Below are 16,878 nucleotides of genomic sequence, written 5' to 3'. Positions count from 1 at the left end.
ACAAAAGGGCCTTCAGCCCCTTACAGGGCTTTGGCCCTAATAATAATCCTAAAGAAAACAATAGGGCCTTCAGCCCCTTATAGGGCTTTGGCCCTAATAATCCTTCGAAGAACAAGAGGGCCCTGCACGAATTTTCGCTTGGGCCCTAATAATAATAATCCTAAAGAAAACAAAAGGGCCTTCAGCCCCTTAGAGGGCTTTGGCCCTAATAATCCTAAAGAAAACAATAGGGCCTTCAGCCCCTTACGGGGCTTTGGCCGTAATAATAATCCTAAAGAAAACAAAAGGGCCTTCAGCCCCTTACAGGGCTTTGGCCCTAATAATCCTTAGAAGAACAAGAGGGCCCTGCGCGCTAATTCGCTTGGGCCCTAATAATAATAATCCTAAAGAAAACAAAAGGGCCTTCAGCGCCTTGGCCCTAATAATCCTAAAGAAAACAAAAGGGCCTTCAGCCCCTTACAGGGCTTTGGCCCTAATAATAATAATCCTTAAGAAAACAAAAGGGCCTTCAGCCCCTTACGGGGCTTTGGCCCTAATAATCCTAAAGAAAACATAATAATAATAATAATAATCCTTAGAAGATCAAGAGGGCCCTTCGCCATTTCATTGGCTTTGGCCCTAATAATAATCCTTAGGGGATCAAGAGGGCCCTGCGCGAATTTTCGTATGGGCCCTAATAATCCTTAGAAGATCAAGAGGGCCCTTCGCCATTTCATTGGCTTGGACCCTAATAATAATCCTTAGAAGAACAAGAGGGCCCTGCACGCTTAATTCGCTTCGGCCCTAATAATCCTAAAGAAAACAATAGGGCCTTCAGCCCCTTACGGGGCTTTGGCCCTAATAATAATAAACGGAGCAATTCCAATAGGGTCCTCACACCATCGGTGCTCGGGCCCTAAAAAGAAACGGAGCAATTCCAATAGGGTCCTCACACCATCGGTGCTCGGGCCCTAATAATAATAATAATAATAATAATAATAATAATAATAATAATAATAATAAACGGAGCAATTCCAATAGGGTCCTCACACCATCGGTGCTCGGGCCCTAATAATAATAATAATAAACGGAGCAATTCCAATAGGGTCCTCACACCATCGGTGCTCGGGCCCTAATAATAATCCTAAAGAAAACAATAGGGCCTTCAGCCCTTTGGGCTTTGGCCCTAATAATAATAATAATCCTTAGAAGATCAAGAGGGCCCTTCGCCATTTCATTGGCTTGGGCCCTAATAAACGGAGCAATTCCAATAGGGTCCTCACACCATCGGTGCTCGGGCCCTAATAATCCTAAAGAAAACAAAAGGGCCTTCAGCCCCTTACAGGGCTTTGGCCCTAATAATAATAATCCTAAAGAAAACAAAAGGGCCTTCAGCCCCTTACAGGGCTTTGGCCCTAATTAGGAGAAGTGCCCTTAGAACTGAGAAGAGATAAACTCATGCTTACATACTGGTGTCGATTACGTGGATGTGGAAATGAAAACCCTACCAATAGTGTTATTCAGGAATGTTGGGAGTATAACTCTTTTAAAGGTAATGGTTTTGGATGGGTAACAAAGACTAAATCAGAGGAATATAGATTAAAAAACATATTTTTAACGCTCCTACACCTCTTAGTAATATTCCTGTTTGGCTGTTTCCAAAAACTGAGGTAGATTTAAATATCATGGTACTAAAGGATAAATGGGAAGAGAGTGAGAAAGGACATATGGCAAGTCAATACATAAAAAGCAAATTTTACAGTTATTTAGATATTTATACAGATGGATCCAAAGATGAAGAAAACAGGGTAGGCATAGGAATATACATACCAACATTTAATGTAAGTATTGGGAAAAGATTACCTGACCAGCTGTCAGTTTATACGGCAGAAAATATGGCAATTATTGTAGGGTTACAGTGGGTGAAAGAAGTAAAACCAGATAGAGTGGTATGTTGTATTGACTTTGTAGCAGCCCTTTACAGTATTCAAAATATGAAATCTAATAGAGAAGATTTAATGTTAGAAATCCACCAAAGTTTATTTAGATTGCGGAGGCTTCAGATAGATTTGTGAGATTATGCTGGGTACCTTCTCATGTAAATATAAAAGGGAATGAGAAAGCAGACAAAATAGCAAAGAAATCAACCAGGATAAATGATATTATAAATATTCCATTTGGCAAAGGAGAAGCTAAAGCAATAATTAAAAAAAATAATGAAGAAATGGCAGGAAATATGGGACATGGATAATAGTGGAAGAAAATATTATAGTATACAGAAATGTATTAATGCACAGGGTGTTAATGGAGGAGTTTTAACCAGACTAAGGTTTGACCATACAGGGTTAAATAAAACACTGTTTTTGTTAGGTAAATGTAAATCAGATGAATGTATACAATGTAAAATCACAGAAAATGCAGAACATATACTGTTATATTGTAAGAAATATAGGGAAGAGAGGAATAGATTAAAGCAAAAGATAATTCAGATTGGAAGGAAATGGAACCTTGAAGGTGTTTTGGGAACAACAGGAGAAGGGGTAAAAAAACGCAAGATGCTGTTGTGGAATATTTAAAGGATACAGGGTTGTATTATAGGATATAGATAGAATTCCTTTTTTTTTTTTTTTTTTAGTAGCTGTAAAGTAGATTCAAATCCATGCTACATACTCCGATACAATAGGTGGCGGTATGCACCTGATAAGTCTTGGTTGCATTCTGCCATAAAACTAAGAAGAAGAAGAAGAAGAGATTTGATGTTTGCGCTGGTCAAAAACCAGATAAAACAGCAGGTATGTGTAAAATCTAAATATTAAGTTATTTAATGAATGTTTATTTTATTCCGAGTGCAGTTATCAGACAGGTTAGAGAGTGAAACTGTTTCGGTCATGAGTTTACGGAGGTTGAAGGATAATCGCAAATATTATGAGATCCGTACTGGTAAAATAATGAATAAATCAATTAAATGTTGTTACTTATTTACACTAAATTAACGAAATACGTTATTTATTATTTAACTGTTATTTGATATAGGCCTTACTGATGAATATACCTGCTGTGTAGCACGGTAGCCGGCCTGCTAACAGAGCTCAGAGCACAAATGCCGAAGACTTGGGTAAAGTTGGTTTTATATTCGCACATTCGGACATCCGTATTCAATAGCCTTGTTAATCACACTACATTGGACATTCAGTGGACATTCACAAGTAAATATGCCATTAAAACAATGCTTGCCTATTTTGATTGACTGTGAAATATGTTGTAAGTTGACAATCGTTGGTTGTCAATATCATATCGCTGCTTAAAATTCGCAAACATTATTTTATTGCACATTTATTGGAAAGTCTGAATTTATCAGAAGTCCGAATGTGCATATATAATACCAACTTTACCCAAGTATGCCGATCGTATAACAGTCACTATATTTAACAGCCTAAAATAGCATGACCCTTTATCATCACATACCATCACATTTTAATGTCATGGACTTGTGTACTAAAATTTCCTTCTTTTTTTTTTAAACTATTTTTATTACTCATTGTTTTTTGTCTCATACTTAATGCGAAAGTATATCATTTTATTCCTGAATTTGAGTTATTTTTTTGGTCAAATAATTTAAAATTATGATTTTATTGTGCAATATGTTCCTTACATTTCTGATTACCTCTAGTGTGACACATTGATTGAAGGCAATGACCCTGGCTTAATGTGATATTATTGTTTTTATGATATGGCAGGGCTCTACATTAACAAAAAAAAAAAAAAAAAAAATGGGAGCACTTTCTGATCAATAACAGACATTAATTTTCAACATTACAGGGTGATATTTGCCCCTTTAAATTAATTTCCTGGAGCAATTTTACCATTATAAGAGCATTTTTTTCTAATCTTATTAAATATATGCGTCATCTTTTGTCAATTTCTTAAAATAGCAATTTGGTTTTTAAATGTTAATTGAAACAATAAATTCAGTTAAAACAATATAAGACATAATCAGACTGTTACCAATCAAATGAAATGGGTATAAAAAATCCATCTTTGCACTGCAGAAGTGGCACAGAAGCTCCATCTGAAGTGGTGTTTAGACACATTTACATAGACTGTTTAATGTAGCTCATGGGTAAATAATGTTGTATGAATATTTAAAAAATAATTTTTTGAATTTAGGAATATGTAAAAATGAAACCTTAAAAGCTGGATATTTTAAATAGAAGCAGCCTATGTAAATTGTAAATATGACAATAAATGTAAATATGAAAATAAAACCATCAGTAGGTGACGGCAAGTCTTTATGTGCGAGTCATTCATTCAATGTTCAAAACCCTGATTCATTCAAGAATTCAAGAATTGCTTGGAGATGCACAACAGTTCTTCTCTTATCAACTTGATTATAGGACGTTGTACAAGATCAGTATCACATTTGCAATCATGTCAATACTCTGAGAAACAGGAGTCTGCTTGTGTGATATTGCTTAAAGGTGCCATGGAACGTTTTTTTACAAGATATAATATAAGTCTAAGGTGTCCCCTGAATGTGTCTGTTAAGCTTCAGCTCAAAATACCCCATAGATTTTTTAAAAATCTTTTTAGCTGCCTATTTTGGGGCATCATTAGAAATGCGCCGATTCAGGGCTGCTGCCCCTTTAATTGCTCGCGCTCTCCACCCCCCCAGAGCTCTCGACTCTATCATTGCATTTCAGTTTACACAGCTAATATAACCCTCAAAATGGATCTTTACAAAGTGTTCATCATGCAGCATGTCTAATCACGTAGGTATGGTATTTATTTGGATGTATACATTTGATCTGAATGAGTTTGATAGTGTTCGTGGCTAACGGCTAATGCTACACTGTTGGAGAGATTTATAAAGAATGAAGTTGTGTTTATGAATTATACAGACTGCAAGTGTTTAAAGGGATAGTTCACCCAAAAATGAAAATTTGATGTTTATCTGCTTACCCCCAGTGCATCCAAGATGTAGGTGACTTTTTTTCTTCAGTCGAACGCAAATTATGATTTTTAACTGCAACCGCTGCCCTCTGTCAGTCGAATAATAGCAGTAGATGGGAACTTCAACTATAACAGTAAATAAAACTTGCTTAGACAAATCAAAATTAAAACCTGCGGCTCACTAGCCGGAAGCTGAACGAAGTTGGACATAGTGGTGTATTAGAGGTAAAAAATTATATAAATACTGTTCGGTTTCTCGCACAAACCGATCGTTTCGTGTCTTAGGACATCAATGTGCCGTCACGAGCCGCAGGGTTTAATTTGGATTTGTCTATGGAAGTTTTTTTGACTCTTATTGTTCAAGTTCCCAATCACTGCTATTATTTGACTGACAGACGGCAGTGGTTGCAGTTAAAAATCATAATTTGCGTTCGATTTAAGAAAAAAAGTCCTCTACATCTTGGATGCACTGGGGGTAAGCAGATAAACATCAAATTTTCATTTTTGGGTGAACTTTCCCTTTAATAAAAATCTCTTGTCTCCGTGAATACAGTAAGAAACGATGGTAACTTTAACCACATTTAACAGTACGCAATATCACTAAAAATATAATGATATCATGGATCATGTCAGTTATTATTGCTCCATCTGCCATTTTCCACTATTGTCATTGCTTGCTTACCTAGTCTGATGATTCAGCTGTGCACATCCAGACGTTAATACTGGCTGCCCTTGTGTAATGCCTTTCATAATGTTGGGAACATGGGCTGGCATATGCAATTATTGGGGGCGTACACCCCGACGGTTACGTAACAGTTGGTGTTATGTTGAGATTTGCCTGTTCTTCAGAGGTCTTTTAAACAAATTTGATTTATATAAGGAGGAAACAATGGAGTGGTAGACTCGTTGTATGTCATTTCCATGTACTGAACTCTTGTTGTTCAACTATGCTGAGGTAAATTCAATTTTCAATTCGATGGCACCTTTAACTTCGCCTATTATACATTAGGCTTGCTGTGATAGTCGGTGTTACCGGTGTTCAGCCACAACACCGGTTACATCACTTGCCCACCGCGGCGAGAGTCGTAGCACACGGCTATATTAAGACTATAAGTGGCCCCTAGGCTTTACCTCTTGATGGGCCATTCATCCACCAGAACTATTACCTACATTCACTCAATCTTCTTATTTGCAAAGTGCAAGTTAGCAGCCTTTTATTTTGCTGGAATAAATGCCATTAAAGGGATAGTTCACCCAAAAATGAAAATTTGATGTTTATCTGCTTACCCCCAGCACATCCAAGATGTAGGTGACTTTTTTTCTTCAGTAGAACACAAATTGTGATTTTTAACTAACCGCTGCCGTCTGTCAGTCATATAATAGGGGTGAATGGGAACTTCTACTATAAGAGTAAATAAAACTTGCTTAGACAAATCCAAATTAAACCCTGCGGCTCGTGACGACACATTCATGTCCTAAGACACGAACAGTATTTATATCATTTTTTACCTCTAATACACCACTATGTCCAGCTGCATTCAGCATTCGCTTGGTGATGTCTGATCGCGCTCTGACAACAACAGTGATGTCTCGCGCATATACTTCAATGAGTGCGAGACATCACTGCTGTTGTTACCCCTATTATTTGACTGACAGACAACAGCGGTTGCAGTTAAAAATCACAATTTGTGTTCTACTGAAGAAAAAATGTCACCTACATCTTGGATGCGCTGGGGATAAGCAGATAAACATCAAATTTTCATTTTTGGGTGAACTTTCCCTTAAGGTAACAAAACATCCAAACATATGGTCTGTCATATAAAATGCACAAATATCACTTCATGAACTACATATTGGCACATAGTCCGAATAGTGGCAGAGCCAGGATTTTTTTATAGGAGTGGCCGGGCCGGGGCCAGCAACCAGTTTGGGGTGGCACAAAAATCTTCTTTATTTCAACATATTAATGAGTTTGGTTATAATTTACTGCTCTGTTTTAGTGCCTACAACACAGTTGAATACAGTTAATTTCTACTTAATTGTAATTGAGATAGTAATGAATTACATCATGGAATACAGAGTGTATTTGACAATTTTTGTGTTATTCTACACCTCCGGGCATATTAATAAAGGGGGTCACTTGCTCAGTCAGCTTGGTTCTGGTTCTCAAAACACCTAATAGCTTGTTCTCTATTGTTGCATCTTCATGGATGAGACATGCAGATAACTACATACATTCCTCAATCTTCATTGAATTTTATGTAATCATTGAGCACTTCAATAATTCTGAGTTAGACTGTAAGAACTGTTTCAAAAACTTGCGACCGAAATAGTAAACACTGAATGATTAACTTGCTATTAGTTGTTAAAATAAAATAATTGCAACAATTCTAGCATACCCAAATTAAGCTTGGTAAAAAGGGGTAAAAAAGTGGTCTCTTTTGAATCCCCATATGCAAGAATGTGAATAAGGGCGGAAGTCAACAGCACATAAATGCCATAATGTAAAATTAGTTATTTTATGCAGTTAAATATGATCCATTTTTGTTTGTACTTTACAAATTAAAAAGTAAAAGTAAAAATGCACAGTGCTTAAATTTATTTGTGCTTTAAAAATAAGTATCAGCTTGTGCCTTATATATTGTGATCACATTGCAGAATATTTTAGTATACATTAGAGAGATACGTTCTTACATGTAATTTGACGCATAAATACATATATTCATACAGATTTGCAGCTTCGCCTTTTTTTTCCTGACTTAATTGACAACAGAATTACGACGTTGCATGCATGGTGTTTCTTTTGCACTTTATTTGTAGTGAAGTGATAGACAGCGCGCTGCATTTGTGCATGAGATTGAAGAATGCGTGCCGCGAGCACATAACGGCTGACAAGTCAGGAATGTTGTGAGTGACTTAAATGAAGTTATGCTCCATAAAGAGAGCTATATAAAATTCTATAGAATGTGCTTTCTCTTTCTGTTTGTTCTGTTTTTTCAAACACCGAACTTCAAACTCATCGATGCCACTTTGTTCATTCTTGAAGTAAGCTTTTGCCTGTTTAGTTTAGATTTAACAGTTTTGGACTGCTGTCTTGAACTGAAAGTAATGCGTCTGGTGTGCGATGCAGCGCGTCTTTCTCGCGCAGGGCTTGAAAAGCTATTTGCGTGATTTTAAAGGGACAGTCAACTCTGAGCAGTTAAAGCAGGTTACTTAAGGGCTTTAAACCGAAGGTGCGGAGGCACCTATTGTATCCGTTGGCGTTCTTTTTTTTTATTTATTATTTTTTTCTTCTTCTTCTTCTTCATCTTCTTCTTCCGCTCTTGAAGTCTATGACAGCCCATAGAACTGCTTGCGGGAAAGTTGTGAAATTTGGCACACAGTTAGAGGACAGTTTGACCTTTGTCCATAGCAAATTTGGAGTCTCTATAACTCAATCCCTGTAGTGCCACCAGCTGTCCAAAGTTGCACTTATGTTTATGCTAATAACTTTTGAACCGTAAGTGTTAGAAACAAATTTTTTTTTTATTCCTTGGGTCAAGACGAATCAATTGCACCCTATGACGTCATTTTCCGTCATGAAAATTTTTCCACCATTTTGAATTTTCTGAAAAACGTACTTTTTCGAACTCCTCCTAGGCCGTTACTCTGATTTTCATGAAAATTGAACCAGATCATCTTCAGACCATGCAGACAAAAAAATATGGAATTCAAGTCGATTCCTCAAACCGTTTTTTGTAAAACACGCGAACGAATTGTACACAGTGCTTACGAAAATAGACATAAGGCTGTATCTCCACAATGCTTTATCGTATTCAGACCAAACTTGGTACATGTCATCACAAGCATGACCTGAGGCATCATGCAGTGTTTCGGTGCAGCACCACCTACTGCATTGGAGATATGAAAAAAGGCTATTTTTGCTTATAACTTCTGAGGGGTTTGTCCAAAAATCATAAATTTGGTCTTGTTAGATTCGGGGCATCATGTCGAGTCGAATGTCATCCATATTTCTCATATCGGCCATTTTGTCCGTCGGCCATTTTGAATTTTGTGCTAAAATGCTGTATTTTACGAACGCATTAGCGTATCATTACGAAACTCACTATGGGTCTTTGGTGCCATGCCCTGACAATACTCAAAAAGTTTCAGCGCAGCGCCACCTTGTGGTCAAAAGTTATAACAAAATTTACAAAAATGTTAATAACTTTTGACTATATTAACCCATTGTAATGAAACTGATCTCAGTAGATTCCTTGGGTCATGCTGAGAACATAGATATTAAATTTGTATTGTTTTTCTTTAAAAACCTACTTTTTCGAACTCCTCCTAGACCGCTGTTCCGATTTTCACCAAAATTGAACTGTGTTATCTTCAGACCATGCCGACGAAAAGTTATAGATTTCAAGTCGATAAGTCAAACCGTTTTTGTATAACGGAGCAAAGAATTTGAGGCATGATGCAAAAATGACTCTTGAAGCTGTATCTGTGCAATTTTTTGACATATTGACACCAAACTTTGCAAGTGTCATTGTCACCTCACTCTGAACATACCACAACAATTTGGACACAGCACCACCTATTGGTTGAAAGTGATGAACCAGTAAATCCCTTTTTTCCTTATTTTTCAGCTCTTTTGCCTAAAATGATCTCAAAAGGTCTTTAATTGCTCACTGTTGGTGTTAGTCTGATGCTCCCAGCTGTGTTGGCTGGCTTCTTGTGCCGTTTATGTGCTTGGCACTGTAATTGCGAAGGTGTGGAGGCACCTATTGTATCCGTTAGATTTTTAAAAAATTTTTTTATTATTATTATTATTAGGGGCCAAGCACCGAAGGTGCGTAGGCACCTATTGTATCCGTTGGTGTCTTTTTTTTTTTTTTAGGGGCCAAGCAACGAAGGTACGGAGGCACCTATTGTTATTGTTGGCGTTCTTTTTTTTTTTTATTAGGGGCCAAGCACCGAAGGTGCGGAGGCACCTATTGTTATTGTTGGCGTTCCGTACGCTTATTATTAGGGGCCAAGCACCGAAGGTGCGGAGGCACCTATTGTATCCGTTGGCGTTCTTTTTTTTTTGTATTATTATTAGGGGCCTAGCACCGAAGGTGCGGAGGCACCTATTGTATCTGTTGGCGTTTTTTTTTTTTTTTTTTTTTTTTTAGGGCTCGAGTACCGATGGTGTGAGGACCCTATTGGAATTGCTCCGTTTCTTATTAGGGCCCAAGCGAATTACCTCTTGTTCTTCTAAGGATTATTAGGGACAAAGCCCTGTAAGGGGCTGAAGGCCCTTTTGTTTTCTTTAGGATTATTATTTTTTTTTTCACGTTTTTGGGGTTTTTGGGGACCTTAACATACTCAAACTCTTGAAATTTTGCACACGGGTCAGAACCCGCTGCTTTTACAGCCGGAGAAAAGCTGGTACCCGGGCGTGGCAGAGGGGCTCGCCAGCGCCCCTTGAATTGGGTCAGAAAACGCGGTCTATATATCAAACACGCTTGCACATACAAGTATAAAACTCGGTACACATATAGACTTTATCGGGCTGAACAACTTTCGTACTCTAAGTTATACGTCACCTCAACAGGAAGTCAGCTATTATGGGTTGTTTGAAAAACTTGATATACTCCTAGACGATTAATCCGATCACCACCAAACTCGGTCAGCATGAAGTCAAGACATTGATGATTAAAAATTGCCAGCGGATTTTTGATATCTCGAACGGTTTGGCTGTGGCGAGGCAACGAATTTATGGCGAGAAAAAGGAAACAGGAAATGTGTTATAACTTCTGCAAACATTGATTGATCTTTATGAAACTTCACAAGTGTGTTGGTTGTAATAGTCCGAACACATGGATGTGACTATTGTGATTCAAAGTTATACTGCCACCAACTGGCAGCAGGAAGTGTGTCACTTTCAAAATGCTTTGAGATCACCATCTTATTTTTATCTGATTTGCTTCAAACTTCAACACAATAATGTCAAAACATGGCAGATGTACACCTTTGAAAAGAATTGTGATATCTCAAACATAGTTGCCTTGGAAACACGTCAAACTTTTATAATATTCTTGGGCGTTTTTGAAGCCGTTAACATGCTTCAAATTGGATGAAACTCGACACACATATCATTGTCATACAGTAGATATGGACAAAGCCTTAGAAACGGGCGGGGAGCAGGGGCTCTGCAGCGCCACCTTTTGACAAAAGTGGGGGGTTTAGTTTAACCTACAGTCACCAAACTCTGTACACTTATTGTTCTCATTAAATTGGACAACTTTCTCATTTACAGTCATTAGCTCTGACCAACAGGAAGTCAGATATTTTGGTTTAAATGTGGATTTTTCAAACATTCTTACGCACACACTTAAGCTCTCTTAGACGTAGGGTCTCAGTCCCCCTACCCCCTCCCTCTGTGTCTGTGTGTCTGTGTGAGTGAAAGTGAGAGTCAGAGTTTTACAGCCTTTTATTGCAGACTCACTGTGCTTAAGAGTTTATTTCCAACCCTTACTCAAACACATCTGAAGCAGCTAATCAGGCCAGTTAATTTGTAGGCCACTGACAACATATTATTATATTATTAGTTTGATAATTAGGGTTAATTCAAATATAAAAACACACTGCAAAAGCATGCTTTTGGTGCAAAAGATTGGGGCACAAACAACAGCTCAGGGAGGTCAAAAACATGAAGTGTGAGGATTATTGACTAGCCTTATTCCTGACTAGCCTACTGTGTTTCAAATTACGGGTTCCACTTCCGGTTTGGTGAACTTCCATTCAAAAAAACTGAAACTTATCGTTTCAAATCATATGGTTGCCCTACAATTAAAGCTTATCTGTCAGCTTGACTGAATCAGCTGTCAATTTCTTTCATGTTTTATTTTCAGACATCATGAGAATGACATTACGCTTGGTATTGTAATATGTTATAACAAAAATATCTATGCAAGAGCTCTTTTCAGCAGCTGCTTTCTATCCTCCAGAATATTTTATTTTGTCTCTTTGCATACTGCTGTAATAGTATGAAAAAGGACAGCATATAGTGTACATTTGTGGTCTGTTCTCTCTATATAATTTACAATACATCCCATTAATAATTCACTGGAATGCACAAAGAATCTCCTCAAAGCTTCACGTCTCTTTCCAGGTTTGTTTCACAGTTATCACACAATGCTGAAGTTCATGACCTTTTTTTATTAAGGCAATGTATTACATAATGCACATATATATTATTATAGCATATGTTCAACCCATCCGTTATTGCTGTGGAAAAAATCACACCTTTACATGGCTTTTTCTCTCTCTGTGTATGCATATGTGTGCTTTACAGTCTTATTTTTTTCTAAATATTGAGTTATTTATTTTTAACAATTACAATGAGAATTTTTGAATTATTTATTTACTGATATAATTCAAATTTATTAAAAAACCTTGTTTCAGTAAAATTTCACATGATTATGAAAGTGGCTGTTTAAAATAAACATGCATAAGTCAGCAGAAAATTCAAGATATGAACCTTATTAATACCTGAGACTGACATTAAAATTGTCTTTGCAGGTTCTGTGATTTGGCTCTATTTATTATTTATTTTCCATTTTATTTTTTATCTTATACCACACATATTAAAATTAAATGAATGAATGCTTTTGGTGCATAAGATTGGTGCACAAACAACAGCTCTTGGAGGTCAAAAAACACATGAATAGAAGAGTGAGGATTATACAACATCAGCAATCACAGACATTCACATTATGGCCGGATTAGTTATTTCAGAGCATTGTGGAGTTTGCACAAATAACAGTATATAATTTGGTCTAGAATTTTTATAGGGGTTGTCTGAAGCCGTCTTCAGACTGCTTGATTTTCAAACTAGTCTGGTCACTGTCCTTTTCACACTGCATTACTTTCGCTTTCAATTCAGTCGCTGTTGTGTTCAAAATGCATGATGGATCGGCGACAGAAGGTTTCACACTGCATGAATTTAGAATAGGAAGAATCGCCGACACATCTGTCTGGCACTCAAACTACGTTTCACAAACACACGGGAGATGTGACAAGGAAACAACACAATATCATGTATGTGTTACGTGTACTGGTAGAGAGATGAGGCAGATGCGGATTTCCACAATTATATAATGCTTTTAATGTAACAAAGGTAAGGAACGCCAACATACACATCAAACAACATTCAGAACGGACAAGGAGTGAAGGGAGTGAGTGTCATATAAAGGGAGTGCTAACAATAGAGTCCAGGTGCAGGTGATCCGTGATGATGGGGAGATGACGAGGGAAGTGAGTGCAGGTGTGGAGAACGGGAGGATCTTGGGAAATGGAGTCTAGGAGAACAAGGGATCTGTAACAGTACCTCCCCCTCCCGGTAGGGGGGTGGGCGCCCTGGAGACCTCAAGCCGGAGCAGGGGGAAGAGCAGACTGGAGTGGAGGTCTCCAGGGTGGGCTCAAACGCCATGGCGGGTCAGGGGCCGAAGGCAGCCATGGAGGGTCAGGGGCCGAAGGCAGCCATGGAGGGTCAGGGGCCGAAGGCAGCCATGGAGGGTCAGGGGCCGAAGGCAGCCATGGAGGGTCAGGGGCCGAAGGCAGCCATGGAGGGTCAGGGGCCGAAGGCAGCCATGGAAGGTCAGGAGCCGAAACCTTGAAGCCGTCGAGCCCAGGCGGCGCTGAAGGACCGGCGGGAGATGGCGGAATCCACGGCTCCGCCGACCGAAGCGCAGCCGGGGCTCCAGAAGGCCGCAGTAGAAGGCAGACGACATACAACAAAGTGAACACCGGGGAGAGTGCGGAGGCCAACTGGAACTGAGGGACGGAGGGACGGAGCAGAGACGGAGGAGTGCAGTCCAGAAGTGAGGGCAGGCCGACGAAGGAACAAGGTGTGAACGGGGGCAGGATGGAGACTGGTGAGACTAGTGGACTGATGGGCCATGGTGGAGACGAGGGAGGTTGGAGCCAGGGTGTAGGTAATCGCCCAGAGGTCCGAGGTGGAGATCTGGGCGAAGGGGCTTGAGGTGGAGGTACAGTGCTGAGACATATGGACGGAGGCGGGAGAGGGAGGCAGGGAGGGGAAACAGTCTTTGGGCTGGAGGGTTCAAAAACACAGTTCATAGGAGCAGTTGGTTCGGCGGCGGCGGCGGCGGCTGGAGCGGCTGGCTCGGCGGCGGCGGCTGGAGCTGAGGGCTCGGCGGCGGCGGCTGGAGCTGAGGGCTCGTAGGCGGCGGCTGGAGCTGAGGGCTCGTAGGCGGCGGCTGGAGCTGAGGGCTCGTAGGCGGCGGCTGGAGCTGAGGGCTCGTAGGCGGCGGCTGGAGCTGAGGGCTCGTAGGCGGCGGCTGGAGCTGAGGGCTCGTAGGCGGCGGCTGGAGCTGAGGGCTCGTAGGCGGCGGCTGGAGCTGAGGGCTCGTAGGCGGCGGCTGGAGCTGAGGGCTCGTAGGCGGCGGCTGGAGCTGAGGGCTCGTAGGCGGCGGCTGGAGCTGAGGGCTCGTAGGCGGCGGCTGGAGCTGAGGGCTCGTAGGCGGCGGCTGGAGCTGAGGGCTCGTAGGCGGCGGCTGGAGCTGAGGGCTCGTAGGCGGCGGCTGGAGCTGAGGGCTCGTAGGCGGCGGCTGGAGCTGAGGGCTCGTAGGCGGCGGCTGGAGCTGAGGGCTCGTAGGCGGCGGCTGGAGCTGAGGGCTCGTAGGCGGCGGCTGGAGCTGAGGGCTCGTAGGCGGCGGCTGGAGCTGAGGGCTCGTAGGCGGCGGCTGGAGCTGAGGGCTCGTAGGCGGCGGCTGGCGCTGAGGTCTCGATGGCGGCGGCTGGAGCTGAGGGCTCGTAGGCGGCGGCTGGAGCTGAGGGCTCGTAGGCGGCGGCTGGAGCTGAGGGCTCGTAGGCGGCGGCTGGAGCTGAGGGCTCGTAGGCGGCGGCTGGAGCTGAGGGCTCGTAGGCGGCGGCTGGAGCTGAGGGCTCGTAGGCGGCGGCTGGAGCTGAGGGCTCGTAGGCGGCGGCTGGAGCTGAGGGCTCGTAGGCGGCGGCTGGAGCTGAGGGCTCGTAGGCGGCGGCTGGAGCTGAGGGCTCGTAGGCGGCGGCTGGAGCTGAGGGCTCGTAGGCGGCGGCTGGAGCTGAGGGCTCGTAGGCGGCGGCTGGAGCTGAGGGCTCGTAGGCGGCGGCTGGAGCTGAGGGCTCGTAGGCGGCGGCTGGAGCTGAGGGCTCGTAGGCGGCGGCTGGAGCTGAGGGCTCGTAGGCGGCGGCTGGAGCTGAGGGCTCGTAGGCGGCGGCTGGAGCTGAGGGCTCGTAGGCGGCGGAGGCTGGAGCTGAGGGCTCGTAGGCGGCGGAGGCTGGAGCTGAGGGCTCGTAGGCGGCGGAGGCTGGAGCTGAGGGCTCGTAGGCGGCGGAGGCTGGAGCTGAGGGCTCGTAGGCGGCGGAGGCTGGAGCTGAGGGCTCGTAGGCGGCGGAGGCTGGAGCTGAGGGCTCGTAGGCGGCGGAGGCTGGAGCTGAGGGCTCGTAGGCGGCGGAGGCTGGAGCTGAGGGCTCGTAGGCGGCGGCTGGAGCTGAGGGCTCGTAGGCGGCGGCTGGAGCTGAGGGCTCGTAGGCGGCGGCTGGAGCTGAGGGCTCGGCGGCGGCGGCTGGAGCTGAGGGCTCGGCGGCGGCGGCTGGAGCTGAGGGCTCGGCGGCGGCGGCTGGAGAACCTTGCTCGGCGGCGGCGGCTGGAGAACCTTGCTCGGCGGCGGCGGCTGGAGAACCTTGCTCGGCGGCGGCGGCTGGAGAACCTTGCTCGGCGGCGGCGACTGGAGAACCTTGCTCGGCGGCGGCGACTGGAGAACCTTGCTCGGCGGCGGAGACTGGAGAACCTTGCTCGGCGGCGGCGACTGGAGAACCTTGCTCGGCGGCGGCGACTGGAGAACCTTGCTCGGCGGCGGAGACTGGAGAACCTTGCTCGGCGGCGGAGACTGGAGAACCTTGCTCGGCGGCGGAGACTGGAGAACCTTGCTCGGCGGCGGAGACTGGAGAACCTTGCTCGGCGGCGGAGACTGGAGAACCTTGCTCGGCGGCGGAGACTGGAGAACCTTGCTCGGCGGCGGAGACTGGAGAACCTTGCTCGGCGGCGGAGACTGGAGAACCTTGCTCGGCGGCGGAGACTGGAGAACCTGGCTCGGCGGCGGAGACTGGAGAACCTTGCTCGGCGGCGGAGACTGGAGAACCTTGCTCGGCGGCGGAGACTGGAGAACCTTGCTCGGCGGCGGAGACTGGAGAACCTAGCTCGGCGGCGGAGACTGGAGAACCTTGCTCGGCGGCGGAGACTGGAGAACCTTGCTCGGCGGCGGAGACTGGAGAACCTGGCTCGGCGGCGGAGACTGGAGAACCTTGCTCGGCGGCGGAGACTGGAGAACCTGGCTCGGCGGCGGAGACTGGAGAACCTGGCTCGGCGGCGGAGACTGGAGAACCTTGCTCGGCGGCGGAGACTGGAGAACCTTGCCCGGCGGCGGAGACTGGAGAACCTTGCCCGGCGGCGGAGACTGGAGAACCTTGCCCGGCGGCGGAGACTGGAGAACCTTGCCCGGCGGCGGAGACTGGAGAACCTTGCCCGGCGGCGGAGACTGGAGAACCTTGCCCGGCGGCGGAGACAGGAGAACCTTTCCCGGCGGCGGAGACAGGAGAACCTGGCTCGGCGGCGGAGACTGGAGAACCTGGCTCGGCGGCGGAGACTGGAGAACCTGGCTCGGCGGCGGAGACTGGAGAACCTGGCTCGGCGGCGGAGACTGGAGAACCTGGCTCGGCGGCGGAGACTGGAGAACCTGGCTCGGCGGCGGAGACTGGAGAACCTTGCCCGGCGGCGGAGACTGGAGAACCTTGCCCGGCGGCGGAGACTGGAGAACCTTGCCCGGCGGCGGAGACTGGAGAACCTTGCCCGGCGGCGGAGACTGGAGAACCTTGCCCGGCGGCGGAGACTGGAGAACCTTGCCCGGCGGCGGAGAC

The 16,878-nt window shown here is 44.4% G+C and overlaps 1 protein-coding gene across 1 annotated transcript in view; it reads left to right on the top strand.

Moving 5' to 3' along the window:
• Nucleotides 1-2,698: 2,698 nt before the first annotated feature.
• The window catches only part of fam199x (family with sequence similarity 199, X-linked), a 116,765-nt gene continuing 102,585 nt past the window's right edge, over nt 2,699-16,878 (top strand). Inside the window, exon 1 of the mRNA XM_067362999.1 lies at nt 2,699-2,771. The gene's annotated coding sequence lies outside the window, so the exon portion shown is untranslated. The remainder of the gene's footprint in view (nt 2,772-16,878) is intronic.

The sequence above is a fragment of the Chanodichthys erythropterus genome, chromosome 3 (assembly GCF_024489055.1).
Source record: "Chanodichthys erythropterus isolate Z2021 chromosome 3, ASM2448905v1, whole genome shotgun sequence".
Classification (NCBI taxonomy): Eukaryota; Metazoa; Chordata; class Actinopteri; order Cypriniformes; family Xenocyprididae; genus Chanodichthys; species Chanodichthys erythropterus.
The sequence above is the reverse complement of the archived record's forward strand: the minus strand, read 5'-3'. Positions and strand labels throughout refer to the sequence as shown.